Source organism: Eleutherodactylus coqui, chromosome 4, assembly GCF_035609145.1.
Source record: "Eleutherodactylus coqui strain aEleCoq1 chromosome 4, aEleCoq1.hap1, whole genome shotgun sequence".
NCBI lineage: Eukaryota > Metazoa > Chordata > Amphibia > Anura > Eleutherodactylidae > Eleutherodactylus > Eleutherodactylus coqui.
In genome coordinates, this window is record NC_089840.1 from 284,939,198 (window position 1) to 284,954,435 (window position 15,238).

General features: G+C 44.1%; 1 pseudogene; it reads left to right on the plus strand.

Annotated features, from left to right (window-relative positions):
- Positions 1-15,238, plus strand: part of LOC136626739 (zinc finger protein 850-like) — a 67,052-nt pseudogene that overhangs the window by 1,088 nt on the left and 50,726 nt on the right.

A 15,238-nucleotide genomic window follows, 5' to 3' on the forward strand; every position in this document is an offset into this window, starting at 1 on the left:
CATGTAACAAGCCCCGACAAATCCGACAAGTCGCTTGTATGTGAAGCCCAAGCTTTCCTATTGGTTCCTTCACATTTGCAATGTTGTGTAGCATGCTGGGTTCACAATATGCCCGTGACCGGTGATGTTTTGTAGCTCATGTTCCCCTATGGATCTTCCTCTCTGTTGCATCACATGAAAGCGTGGTCTAGGTGTGATGCACCTTTTACAGGAGGAAATCCTAATGTCAAAGCCCTAAACGAAGCCCTAGCTGCAGAAAAACCCAAAACACATAGATCACCTAAGACGTGCTGTCCGCTCCGCCGCGTCTTCTGCCCGGCTGTTGTCTTCAGGCATTTCTTCTGGTCAGGGATTATAAAATCCCCGCCTCCAGGAAGTGCTGCCTCTGATTGGCTGAGCGTCGAAGCTCTCAGCCAATCAGAGCCAGCGCTCGATGAACCAATCACGGCCATTCAATAAATGAATGAATGTCTATGATTGGTTCATCAAGCGGAGGCGGATATTTTCCAATTCCTGACCAGAAAAAAATGCCTGAGACAACTGCCAGGGACCGGGTAGAAGACGCGGCGGAGCTGACAGCACTTCTTAGTGGATGTTTGTTTTATATTTAAATGTTTCTACCCTGTTTCCCTGAAAATAAGACATAGCATGATTTTCCAGAATTTATGAGGATGCAAAATGATTTTTCAGGCTTTTTGAGGATGCTTAAAATATAAGCCCTACTTCAAAATTAAGCCCTACTAACAGTTAATTTAAGAGTCAATTTAAGTAGTGTCCAGGCAGCTATACATGTAAAAAAGTTAAACCTTTTTGAACAAAAATTAATGTAAGACACTGTCCTATTTTCAGGGAAACACGGTATTAAACTCTTTTCCACATTACAAAAGGTAAACTGGTAATATATGAATGTTCAATAAAAAATACTTTTTCCTGAGAATTCTTCATATAACTCATCTAATCCAGCTTAGATACGGACATTCCAAACTTCTCCTCGTATGATTCATCAGGGGGATATTGGGAAGAAGGGAAAAGAGATGTTTCTTTCCTTATTGGGGGGGTGGGGTGGAACACAGGGGAAGGGGGGGGGGGGGGGGTAACAGCAGAGGCTTTCAACCAGGCCAACAATAACCATTGAGCCAAAACGATTCTGAGATGTATTTTGAGTGTCATTTTTTTTTTATCTCCCTCTTACTATTATCTCCGTTTCGGTATAGGGAGGTCACAGGACCCGTTTCGACACCGTGGTGCCCAGGTCTCTCGCCCCACATCATAGAACACTTCTATGTGGTGTTTATTGGCGGGTCTCCCACCATTACTCCAAGTACCAGCAAGTTAGTTTAAGGGACTCCTTAATAGATTCTTTTACCCATCGAGGCAAAATCTCAGTGAAGCTCTCCCATATTTCAAAGAAACTTTGGACCTGTGCTTCTTTTGCTATTGTTGCCTCCGCCTAATCCATACGCATGAGGAAAGATAGTTTTTCCATAAAGAGCCGTCACAGTCTGCAGGACTGCTTTAACCCCAGCCATGGCCACCATGGGTAATAGTTTTCAACTGCCTGATGTACATCTGATTTCATCCTGGTTAATGTGTTCAAACTGCACCTATGAAACAATGCTGGCAGTCCGAAATGGAACCTGTGGCTGACAAATCATCCCTCAACTAACTAGCATACAAATCACTCCACATACCCCCTTCCTATATCTCCATGCCTTACCCCCCCCCCCCCTTATTTTGCTAATAGACCCTTTTACCATAAAGTAAAAGCCTTCAAGTGATACACATAGGTTTCTGGTTTATAGTTGATATCTAGTACTCAAATGATGAACTACATCAACCTGGCAACTACTTTTTTATATTTCGTAATACTATTCAGCAACGCAATGCATGTTTAACCCCTTAACGACTGCCCCATCGGGAAACTATGTCCTCAGTAAGTGGGCTTCAATCCTAGAGGACGTAGTTTTATGCATCCTCTTTGGATTAATGCCCACTGGCCTGAGGACGTGACAGCTCCATGCTGTCGGTGCCCGCAGGTAGCCGACAGCATGGAGCTGTCATCCCAGGATGCGGGCAGTCCCCCCCGGCATTGTGATCGGTGCTATCCAATGGATAGCGCCGATCGCAATAAAGTAAACAAAATAGTGAAAAAAAGTAAAGATTCAGCTGCCCTGATGGATCGTATCCATCAGGGAAGCTGAAAATACTCACGCGGCTTGTCGGCGGTGTCCCCCAGAGATATGCTTCTCCCAGACCCGCCGGCGGTCTTCTGCGCATGCGCGCCAGACGATGACGTCAGGCGCATGCGCAGAAGCCCGGGAGCCACCGGCAAAATTAAAATCTCCTGGCTCTCAAAGGTTGGATAGCGGCGATCGCGAAAAAGTTTTAAAGACTTTTTAAAAAGTGTCCATTTCACCTCCCCTCATGGATCGTATCCATGAGGGGAGGTGAAAATACTCACCCCCGGTCCTCAGCGGTGTCCCGGAACATGTTCCGCGACCCAAAGTTCCCCTCTGCGCATGCTCGCCCGATGATTGACATCGGGCTCGTGCACAGAGGGGCTCGAGCCCTGGGAAAATAAAAATTCCTCTGCTCCAAGCTGCCATGTGTAGCCCGGAGCAGAGGGATGTCACTGGGGACATGATCACTGTCATCCAATGGATGACAGTGATCATGTAAAGTTAAAAAAAGGTGTAAAAAAGTTTTTTTAAAAAGTTTAAAACAGTTTTTAAAAAGTTAAAAAATCTTACGGCTCATCACCCCCCATGGATCATATCCGTGAGGGTGGATGAAATGACATACCTAAGGCCCACGGATTTATCCGCGGACCTTACCCCAGCTTCTGCACACGCGCCCGTCGCCGAAATGGCGGACGCATGCGCAAAAGCTGTGGATTGCCAGGATAATTTAAAATCTCCCTGCTCCTGGCTACAAAATTTAGCCGAGAGCCTGGAGATTTCACGGAGAGCCGCGGTGAGCGGTTTCTGGTCACGTGTTTGCCGTTATCCAATGGATAATGGCGATCACGTAAAAGTAAAAAAAAAGGTGAAGCTTCATCTCCCCTCACTGATGCGATCGGTGAGAGGAGATGAAACTTTTTTAACGGAGGCTTCCGTATTCGCACCCCGACGCAATCCTCATCCGTGAACTTTCCCGGATTCTGCGTGAGCCTGGCGTTATTCAGACCGCTACCTGTAATACGTATTTTACAAGAAGCCCCAGGAACGCTCACCTTCCTGCAGTTCCAGGAGCAGCTTGTTGAGCGTCTTCTGTGCGAGACCGCCGCACCTCTGCAAGCTTACGGAGACTCACAGAGCGCCACTTTTTACACCCCATCCCTGCCGCGGAGGTCAGGAAATACCCCCAAAAAGCATGAGAGGAGGGGGGATACACGGTTTTATTGCCCCATGGGCCCATCCCAACGAGCCTCCGTAATTACCACTGTCTTCGGAAATACCGCATAGTTCACATTATTACTTTCATCTAAGATTTGGGGAACACCGAAAAGGGTGCGGAGGGGTAGGGGGGTGTGTGTGGGGGGGGGATATTTTTAGGGAGTCAATTTTTATTCTGTACAAGTGGGCAATGGGTCCTGGAATTCAGTCAGTTGTGCCCTGCAATCCAACGGGTGTTCCCTCCATTATAGGCCTAACCATGTGTCCTATAAGTAGATTAGGGCCACAACGGGAATGTTTTTGAACATGGGACAAACGGGGGTATCCATTTTGGGGTAAACGTCTTCATTTCTATGTACACTGTACAAAAAAAACAGTTTTTAAATTGACAAAATTGCCAAAAAAATGAAAATTATAATTTTTTCCTTCTGCTTTGCTTAGATTCATTCAAATACTGTGGGGTCAAAATACGCAGTAGACCCCTAGATGAATTCATTAAGGGGTCTAGTTTTTCAAATGGGGTCATTTGAGGGGGTTCTTTATCGTTTTGGTCGCTCAATGGCTCTATAAGTGGGCAATGGGGCCTGGAATGTATTCCGTTGTACCCTGAAATCCAACGGGTGCTCCTTCCATTATAGGCCCAGCCATGTGTCCTTTACGTAGATTAGGGCCACAAGGGGTATGATTCTGAACACGGGACAAACAGGGGTATCCATTTTGGGGTGAAAGTCTTCATCCCTATGTGTGCTATACAAAAACAACAGATTTTAAATTGATACAACTGCCAAAAAAATGAAAATTGTCATTTTTTTCCTACTGCTTTGCTTAGATTTATTCAAAAATTGTAGCGTAAAAATACACAGTACACCCCTAGATAAATTCGTTAAGGGGTCTAGTTTTCAAAATGCGGTCACTTGTGGGGGTTCTCTTTGGTTTTGGCCGCTCAAGAGCTCTACAAATGTACTATGGGGCCTAAAACGCCTTCAAGGAAAATTTCAGTTCTGAAAACCACCGACTACTCCTTTCATTTTGGGCCCCGTTGTGCATCCAGATATAAGATTAGGGCCACAGTGGGTATGTTTCTGAACACGGGAGAAACGGGGATATCCATTTTGGAGTGTAAATCCTCATTTTCATGGACACTATAGGAAAAAAATATATCTTTAAAATGGCATATTACAGTTGAAAATGTGAAAAAATGACAATTTTTTCAAAATTTTCCCAATTTTGGCACTTTTAATAAATATACACAAATTATATTGGTCTCTTTTTACAACCAAAATGAAGTACAACATGTGGTGAAAAAATAGTGTCAGAATCACTTGGATATGTAAAGCCTTTACGAAGTTATGCTACCTTGAACGACGCATGTCAGATTTCCAAAATTTGGCTCCGTCACTAAGGCGCAAACAGGCTTTGTCACTAAGGGGTTAAAATATCTGTCATGGTAATTGTATTCTAACGCAACAAATATGTAAAATTTCTCTTATTTTTGTTTGATTATTATAAAACAAACAAAAATTATTGAGAAGGAAAAATGTTGCCCATGTCGGGTTAAACAGACAGGCCGACGTTAGATGTGTTGTAGTGAATATATGTATTCTGATCCGAAAGGTCTGAACTACCGTGCAGTCCCACAAGCAATGGCGGAGACCCACCCCCGCCTCCCGACAGTGAAAGCAATTGTCAGTTGTGAATATGATCATCTATGAGTCCAGCTCGGCCGCGATGGGCCGTTCAGCAATAGAGCCTCCGATTTCTCCAGGCTAAGAAAATATCCCAAGGGAGAGCCCAGTTCCCGAAGGTCCCGCAGGATCAGTGAGAGAGACTTAGACGGGCTGTTAATGATTAGAAGTATGTCGTCCACGAACGCTGCTACTGAAATATCAGGGTGGCTCACATGGATTGTCTGTACTAATGGCACTGGCTAAATATGATACAGTAGGGGGTCCAGTGAAAGATTAAATAGTAGGGGCGAGAGGGGGCAACCCTGTCTAGTTCCCCTAACGATATCTATAGGTTGGGTTATATGACCGTTTACCATGAAAGTGGTGTTTATTTCTGGTTGGATATATTGTATGAAATTGCAAAAATTTGCTCCAAATTTCCTATGTTGTAGAGTAGAATTTAGAAAAGGACAAGGCACTTTGTCAAACACCTTTTCTGCATCTAGGGCAAGTTGTAACATCTGAGGGGCGTGCGGTTTACCAGCGTCTATCGTTGCAGCGATGGCCGTTCATATATTTTTGTTGGAAGTGTCTGCATATTGTGAATCCTCATTGGGAGGGATGTATGAGAGTGGAGAGTAGGCTTTGGAGGCGGCTGGCTAGAGCCTTTGTCAGGAATTTATAATCACTATTTAGTAGGGAAATTGGCGATAGGACTGGACTAGTGTGGGATCTTTATTGGGTTTATGAATGAGTTTGGTCCTGGAGTCTAGAATCGAGTCAACCTGTATATTTTAGGAATATATATAATAGTTTGATTACTGTAAGAGCCATCTCTGTCAGCAGGATCTTGTAATACTCACTACTAAAGCCATTGGGGGCCTGGGGTATTACTATTTGGTGCAGCCATGATCACCTCCCGTATCTCCTGTTCCAAGAACAGTGACTCCAGGAAGGCTACCTGGTCCGGTGTGAGTTTGGGTAATACAAGAGACTGTTGCCAGGAGTCTATCTTCTTCATGTCAGTGGGGGTTGCCCTATAGATGTCTTCAAAGTAGTCGCATATGGTCCCCTCTATGTCTGTTTGTTCGGAGTATCTCACCCCTGTGCCTGGGTCTGTGATATATGTGATTGGTTTGTGTTTTTGTTGTGAGTTTGCTATACTTGCCAGCAATCTGCCAGGTTTATTGGCTTGGAGGTAAAATTTATTCTGTTCCAGTTTAGTGAGCCAAACTGCCTGCCATTGCATGAAAGCTTCTAAAGTTTGTTTAGTTTGTTCATAGGTTAGTTTGTTTTGTTGGGAAGGGGAGCGGCGAGCTGCTGCTGTGGGGTCAGCAGGGAATGTTGGGGTTTACTGAATTGAGACCTGATCTGTTTCCTCTTAAATGAGACATAGCTCATCACATGGCCTCTCATTGCTGGTTTGGGCATCACCCAAAGCAGAGGGGTGTTATTAAAGTGTTCGATATCGTTGTCCAAATAGTTAGCCCAATGTGTTTTAAGTATTCTGGGGGGTCCAATTCTATGGACTCTTTCTATAAAGGTGTTATCAATGGGTATGTCTGGAGATAGAGCTTTAGGGAGCTGCTCCGTCAGGAGAGTAAGAAATTCACAACCCATAATGTCCCCTGGGATACCTATGAAGCGCAAGTTGTTTCTGCGGTCTCGATTCTCCAAATCCTCAAGCTTCTCCTTCGGTTTCTGCTCCATTTCTCAACATATGGTAATTGATTGTTGGAGACTTGAGATCTCCTGAGAACCCACTTTATTTTCTAGTTCTGTAATCTTCTGGGCATTTGTGGTTATAAGGGAGAGGGCACAGTTGATAGAGGTGTAAGGCACTTCCAATCGTTTGTCAAACATCGGCATAAGAAATCTGGACACCTCTCGTACCACCGTGGCAGCTTGTAGAGTCTCCTGAGGTTGATAAGCGAGATAGGCTATTGGAGAGTGTTATCCTGATGCTCTGGTGTGAGAACCAGGGTCGCCCTGATTGATGGGCTGCTGCAGTCACCATGGGCTCAGAGCCGACAGACATGCCCTCTCCAGAGCGGAGCAGGCTTATCACCTCTCCTCACCTTCTCTCCTGCTGAGCCAAGCAGCTACACAGCACCGTAGTGACTTTCCTCCTCACCACCGCTCCCCAGAGGATGGTTGGGTCTGCGGCGAGATCCACAGCTGACAGGTGAGGCTGTTACTGTCTGCTCATTTGCAGCGCTGGCCTGCCTGGATGGTTTCAGTAATCAAGGCCGGGAATGTGCAGGCCTCGCTAGGCCGTGGGTCCCGTATGTGCCTGTGGTCACGGATGCGCCCTAGAGGGGACTCTTTTCAATCCCTAGCGGCACAGGAGGACATCGGCCAGGTGTTGTAAGCTGTCCCAGGCTCCAAAATTTCTGTCTCCAAGAAAAAATGTAATTTAAATATGAGCAAAAATTCATATGTATTCCAATATGGTAATAACGTAAACTACAGGACGTCCTGCAAGAAGTGAGCCCATGCAGAACTATGTGGATGGAAAAAAAAGTTTTTGATCGCAGAAAATGGCAACAGAAAATAATTTTTTAAAAATTAAATGATTTTGAAAAAAAAATAAAAGTAGTATAGCAAAAAATAAATGACATAAGTTTGGTATCGTAGTAATTATACTGAACCATAGAATAAAGTTATCATGTCATTTTTTGTTGCAGTTTATGGGCCGCAGAAACAAGGCGCACCGAAAGATAGTGGAATTTCATGTGTTTGTTTCATTTTACTCCACTTGGAACTTTTTAAAAGTTTTTCAGTACAGTATACGGCACATTTACTAGTAACATTGAAAAATACAACTCCTCCCACAAAAAACAAGCCCTCATACAGCGACATCGATGGATAAATAAAGGAGTTACGAAGAAAATGCTTGGTCACTAAGGAGTTAAATAACTTCAAAATGAGACGTGCGGCTATTATTCAGTGTAACCAGTGTAATCAGCAGGTTTTAATTTTACAGAAACGTATCAAAAATCATTGCGCACATTAAGTTCTAGTATTTTATGTATCCTTGTATGTTGGAAGCTTACTGACCCCCTCAGGGTGATAGTACAGCTCTAAAACACACCAGCTGCACACAGAGATAGTGATTACAGTGCAGTTACTTCCAGTATTAGTGATTACAGTGCAGTTACTTCCAGCATTAGTGATTACAGTGCAGTTACTTTCAGTGATCACAGGTGATGTGTCCTCTGATTGGAGTCATACATTTATCTTCTTTCTCTGGGCCCAGACTGCCATAAAGGCTTCTTCCAGCTATGACTAGTCTCTGCACACGCTGTCCATCCTGACGCTGCTCCAATTAACCTCTCAGTGACTCTCTCATAGTACTAATGCATCTTCTGTGACCTGACAAATCACTAATGTCTCTTTCCCTTTAATTCAGGTGTACTTTTGTGACTCCACTCTACTATAAGGCTGCCTTTGTTGGCCCACTTAGTTATAGTGCCCCCTATATATCACCCAGTGCCGCTCTGTTCCCAGCATCACCTGACTCCGCCCCCTCTCCAGCCTTGCACCCAGTGTGTCTGGAGTTCGTGGGACAAGTCGGGTAATGCTGGGAACATTACCGCTGGGCGGCAGTCCTGATAGTCAGGAAGACAGAAGATGGCTAATAATGGTGATAATGAACTGCGGGTCAGCAGTGGGGGCCGAGCAGTGGGGTGTGGAGGGGGCTGTGTTGGGGGTCAGCAGTGTTGCGTAAGGGAAGAGGGGTGAATGTCCGGTAATTGTATAATTATAGGGGATTTTCTACGTCACATAGTATGTTAGGCTTAATGAAAACCATATTCATCTAATTCTTCCTGCATCAAACCTCCCCTCCCCCTTGGACGGCAAGAAGAAGCCCAACAAGCCAAGCTCATTTGGAAGAAAGAAATTCCTTCTTGACTCCATGATGGCAGGCAGAGTAATCCCTGGATCAACATTTGAGATCAACAACACCGTTGGTCAGCTAATGTCTATATCCTGTAATAGCATAGCGCTCTAAAAGGGCATCTAGTCTCATCTTAAGCTCCTTTGGATTTTACCATCGTCACGTCCTCAGGCAGAGAGTTCCACAGTCTCACTGCTCTTACAGTAAAGAATCCCCTCCTCAGTTGGTGATGAAACCTGCTTTTCTCTAGAAATAGAGGATGCCCTATTGTTACCGTCGCAGTCCTGGGTATAAACAGATCATGGGAGAGATCCTTGTATGTCCCCTCATGTATTTATACATAGGTATTTGATCGCCCCTTAACCGTCTTTTTTCAGGGTGAATAATCCCAGTTTTGGTGCCTCTCTGGGTATTCCAGTCCTTTCGTTCCGTTTATTAATTTAGTTGCCCTTCTTTCATCCCCCTCAAGCACTCCAGCATCTTTCCTGAGCACCGGTGACCAGAACTGTACGCAGTATTCCATGTGGGGCCTTATATAGTGGGAGGATAATGTTCTCGTCCCTCGCCCCTATACCTCTTTTAATGCACCCCAAGACTTTGTTAGCTTTTGCAGCAGCTGACTGGCATTGATTTCTCCAGTTAAATCTACAGCCCACTAGTACCCCCAGGTCTTTTTTCCATATCACTTTTCCCTAGCAGTACCCCATTTAGTGTATATTGGTGACATCCGTTTCTCCTGCCCATGTACATAACCTTACATTTATCAACATTGAACTTCATTTTCCATTTTTCTACCCAAGCCCCCGCCTTATCTAGGTTATTTTATGCGCTGCGGAATAAGTTGGCTCTATACAAATAAAGATTATTATTATTATTATTATAAAAGATTATTATATTATTTTGTAGCCATAGATCGTCCCCAGTTGTATTAATTTTCGTATATAATTTTGTATCATCTGCAAATATTGATATTTTTCTGAGTTGTGCCTCTATCAGGTCATTGATAAATATATTGAACAGAATGGGGCCTAATACGGAACCCTGTGACACCCTGTCGCCCAGAGTATGAACCATTTATTACCACCCTCTGCTTTCTATCTCCAAGCCAGTTCCTTACCCAGATACACACGTTTTCACCCAGGCTGAGCTGTCTCATTTTATATATCAACCTATTATTCGGCACGGTGTCAAATGCTTTAGAGAAATCCGGATATATAAGATCAATAGACTGTCCCAGGTCCAGCCTAGAACTTATTTCATTGTAGAAGCTGATCAAATTGGTCTGACATGATCGACCCCTCATGAACCCATGCTGATGAGGGGTTATACAGTTGTTTTCCTGGAGGTATTCTAGGATGGCGTCTCTCAGAAATCCCTCAAATATTTTTCCAATTATTGAAGTGAGACTTACCAGCCTGTAGTTACTAGTCTCTCTTTCAGACCCCTTTTTGCATATTGGAACTACATAGGCAATGCGTCAATCCAGTGCTACAACCCCGGTCTCAATAGTGTCTAGCCATCATGTCACTTAATTCCTTTAGAAAACTTGGGTGTATTCCATCTGGACCCGGCGATTTTACATTGTCTCGTCTTCTTCCCATTCAAGATCTTCAGCTGATATCTTCTATATCAGATAATTATCCTGATTGACCCGAGAAGGATGGAGAGGAACCGGGACAAGATGGCGGAGAGTATATTCACCCTCACCCTAGAGATACTCTTCCAGCTTACAGGAGAGGTGAGAGATTCTGGGGATGACGTCACGTTCCATCATTCTTATCTCTGTCAGTCTCTGTTCACATCTACGGTAGAGGATGTACTGCAGATTCAGTCCTTCGGCCGCCTTCACATGAAGCGAGATTACTACGGGCGTTCCACAATGGTAGCTTGCAGCTATTACACAGTAAATACGCAGTGGCCAAATCCGCATCTTAATGGCTCGTATTATGCTGCGGACTTACTTGCCAAACTGCTGCTGATTTTATCCTTTGTTCTTCAGGGGTGCAAAATCCGCAGCATAAATCCGTAGTATAAATAGTCTCGCTGCGGATTTAGAATCTGCCGCAGTTCTCAAAGACTAAGTAGATTAGTTATAGAAAATACCGGCACCGCGTGAAAGACATTTTATAAATCTCCCCCGCATGGCCTGTACTGTAAATGCTGCAGCCGAGTGTGAAGACGGCCGGAATGCTGGAAACTATTGCAGCTGGTAAAATGTCGAACAGCCAACAGAATAGAATAACGGAACTGATGAACACAGATGTGAAGAGCCGACATAACTGCCGGACCAGACGGGGAGGATACTAGAAATGTCTGCAGGGATATTTATGGATGTGTCTTCTCATAAACAGGATTACACGGTAGTGAAGAAGACTTCTAGTGATGGCTGTCAGGCCCCGGTGTCTGATGGATGGGGAAGACCCCTGAGCCCAATCACAGGGCCTCCACCTCACCCCCTGATACTGGAGGAGATCAATGAGCAAAAGATCCTAGAACTCACCAACAAGATGATTGAGCTGCTGACTGGAGAGGTGACGCTGCTGGGAATGCTGGGACATTATACAGTAACGCTATGGCGGTATAACGTGTCTGGGTGATGACGGTATCATTGTGTTGTCAGGTTCCTATAAGGTGTCAGGACGTCACTGTCTATTTCTCCATGGAGGAGTGGGAGTATTTAGAAGGACACAAGGATCTGTACAAGGACGTCATGATGGAGGACCACCAGCCCCCCCCATCACCAGGTAATAGACAGGACTAAATCCACATGGCCTTTATTATTTGTATGTAGAGAATGAATTCAGTGGCTGTCTGTGTTTTCTGCAGGTAGATCCAGTAAGAGAACAGCAGCGGAGAGATGTCCCCGGCCTCTTCTTCCACAGGATGATCAGGTAGATGGAGAGAAGGTCTCATGAAATCTTCCCTCTGGTCTGTAGGACGGCTGGGAAGGTCTTGTGTTTAGTCTTATTATATGATTGATACTTGTGTAATGAGAAAGCTGGAGATGGCAGGATTACAGTCGACCGCGGACATTAGATCTCCGCATCTTATCACTATTTTCTGGTTCTGGAGACTTCTGATTGGAATAAAGAAGCAACAGGTTGGAGTTATACAGGAGACCTGCAGCTATTTGGCCCAGATCACTACTGCTGTCATGTCATTCCGGCTCCTCATACTAATTAATGACCTTTTCTGGCCATATAAAACCTTCCACACGACTTCTCCAACTGTGTGATGACTTTTACAATATTTATTTCACAGCTGGTGAAACTGGAGGAAGATCCGATCCCTATTGATGCTACAGAGACACATGTGAGTGGGGATCAGCCGTGTAAGGAGGGGATTCCTACAGATGACCCCCCAGGTGAGACTACATGTCGAGAAGAGTCTGTGTTGTCGGGGTTTTCAGCTGTATATTCCCTTATTCAGCCACAATTTATCTATATATATAAAATAGGATGTGTGTATGCGCCACCATAACTCATGAACACCTGGAACAATTTCAACCAAACTTGATACATTTATAAGTCATTCCGTGTTGACAAATTTTTTGGGGGGTGGAATAAGACAACCCCACTACCCCAGGGGGGAGAGGTGTCGAATGCCGGAAATGTACTTGAGCAGATGGTTTTTATTTCAGTCTTACACGGACTACCTCCTCCTCGTCTAATACTAATATATTGCACAGACCTCCTGCTCCCAGATAATATCTTACACAGACAACCTCCTCCTCTGCTGCAACTACCACGCAGCTTCCCACCAGCATTGAGCCACTATGTACCACACAGAAATGAGCCCAGCAGCCACTTTTATGAAAGCTGTCCAAAACTAAATCTGTGTTGCCCACAGAAACCAATCACAGTGCAGCTTTCATTTTACCTCAGCAGTATAACAAATGAAAACTGAGCTGTGATTGGTTGCTATTGGGAACGAAAATTACAGGGGAAGATGGTGAGTTTTTGATTTTTAATTATTCCAGTATTACACAGTCCACCTGCTCCTCAGATAATAATATTTTACACAGACAATTTCCTGCTCCTCAAATACTAATATTACACAGACGACCTCCTCCTCATATGCCATTATATTACGCAGACAACCTCCTCATCATATACGAATATATTAAATTAGTACCTTTTTATATATATATATATATATATATATATATACACACACATGTTTAAGTTCTTTTCGTGTCTAAAAAAAAATACACGGGCAAAGCCGGGTAATCAGCTAGTATATAATAAAGTGTAAATGTTATATAATATTTTTATATAAACATTCAATATATTCTGCTAAAAAGAATAGAGGGAACATCTCAATCACACATCAGATCTGGATGATCTCCATCCTCTGCAGACTCTTTCATGTCTGTCACATGTGCTCATTGTGAAGCTGCTCTTATCTGTGAAGAGAACGGGGGGTCAATGGTTGATCTGCCAATTCTGGGATCTCTGGCAAATGCTCTTCAGGCTGCATGGTGCTGGGATGTGAGCTCAGCTTCCCTTACAGAATGTTGGGCCCTCGTGGCCCCTTATGGAATATTTCTGATATATACAGCAATAAGCTACACAAGCAGTTATGTTATTTCCCCTTAATGTTTTGGTAGAGCCACAGGCGCCGTGTAAGGAGAAGCCATCCTCATCCTGCATTCAGCTGCTCCTTCCATCTGCCCCCAGCTGATACCCCATGCACTATGTCAGGGTCTCTGCAACATCCAATCACTCTATCAGACCTGGACCCCCGTCCCCAGTGCTGCCTCCGCACATGTGCAAGTACTATTATCATGTCCCTCTCCTCTGCTGCTGGAACCAGAAGGACTGGGCATGCTCAGTAGGAACTTCCCACATCTTGGTACAAGTAACAGTCAGCTGGGTTAGTGAATGGCTACAAACATATCTGTGCCCACTGATAATGGCGGTGCCGGGCTTGTAAAGGCGTCTTTATTCCCCGGTCAGCAGCACATGATCAGCAGACTGTAGTTGCAGCACAGTACAGGGCACTTTACAGCAGGGGGCGTCAGCAGCTCTTATCCACCCAGAAGTGTGTACCTGCCTGCGCCTATGATTGGCACACATGAAAAAATCCTGCACGCCATACGGACACGTGTGCGAAGAAAAATGGCCATCAAATTATGTACGTACGCTTGCCTGACCAGACACAATTCTGGGTAAATTCTAGACTTAATTCCGTGCGTATGCTCCATTCAGACATGTTATTCAGATAGATTCAGTATGCTTATTACTGAACCAGCAGCACATTTATAGTCCTCATGGGATAATATATCATAGAATATGGCAAGGAAAAGCTGTTTTTGTCCTAAAGGCGTCCAAATTGCAAAGAGTTATAAAATCAAGGGTGGAGAAAATTATGAGAATCAATTAGAAAAAAATACAATAAAAAGTGTTAAATTAATAGAAAGGTAAAACATGAGTAACATAAACCTATAATATCAACATATTAAATTCAAAAATTTATGTAAAACTGTATAGAATTATAAAATTATTAAATAATACAATCATTTTATCCTATTAAGTAAAGCTGCATTAAAAGCAATTCTGCAATTGGTGAGGGTTTTAAAATACAATAAAATACACTACAGTAGGATGAAGTATGAGGGATGTGTAGGGAATAGAGATGAGCGAACGTACTCGTCTGAGCTTGATGCTCGTTATTGTATTAGCGTGTTCGGGATGCTCGTTATTCGAAACTAGCACCACGCGATGTTCGAGTTACTTTCACTTTCATCTCTGAGACGTTAGCGCGCTTTTCTGGCCAATAGAAAGACAGGGAAGGCATTACAACTTCCCCCTGTGACGTTCCAACCCTATACCACCCCCCTGCTGTGAGTGGCTGGGGAGATCACAGATGCATTCTGACATTGTTCAGGGAAAGTGCTGTCTTGCTGGAGTTGCTATAGGGAGAGCGTTAGGAGTTATTGTAGGCTTCAAGAACCCCAACGGTCCTTCTTAGTGCCACATCTGACCGTGTGCAGTACTGTTGAGGCTGCTTTTTGAAGTGTTGCACATTTATTTATTTTTTTGTATATCGGCCGTGCAGAGCATTGCGTCCAGAGCATTGCGTCCTGCAGTAATTTTACATAGTCCAGGGCCAGTAGTGGTGAGGCAGGGACAGAAGACATATACAGTCTATATAGGCAGTGGGCTTTTCCAAAAACATTTGGGGAAAAAAATCTATTTGCACTGCCTGTGACCGTCCTCAGTGTACTGGGTCTCTGCTGGGGGTAGTTGTCCTAATTCATACGCAGCCAGCTA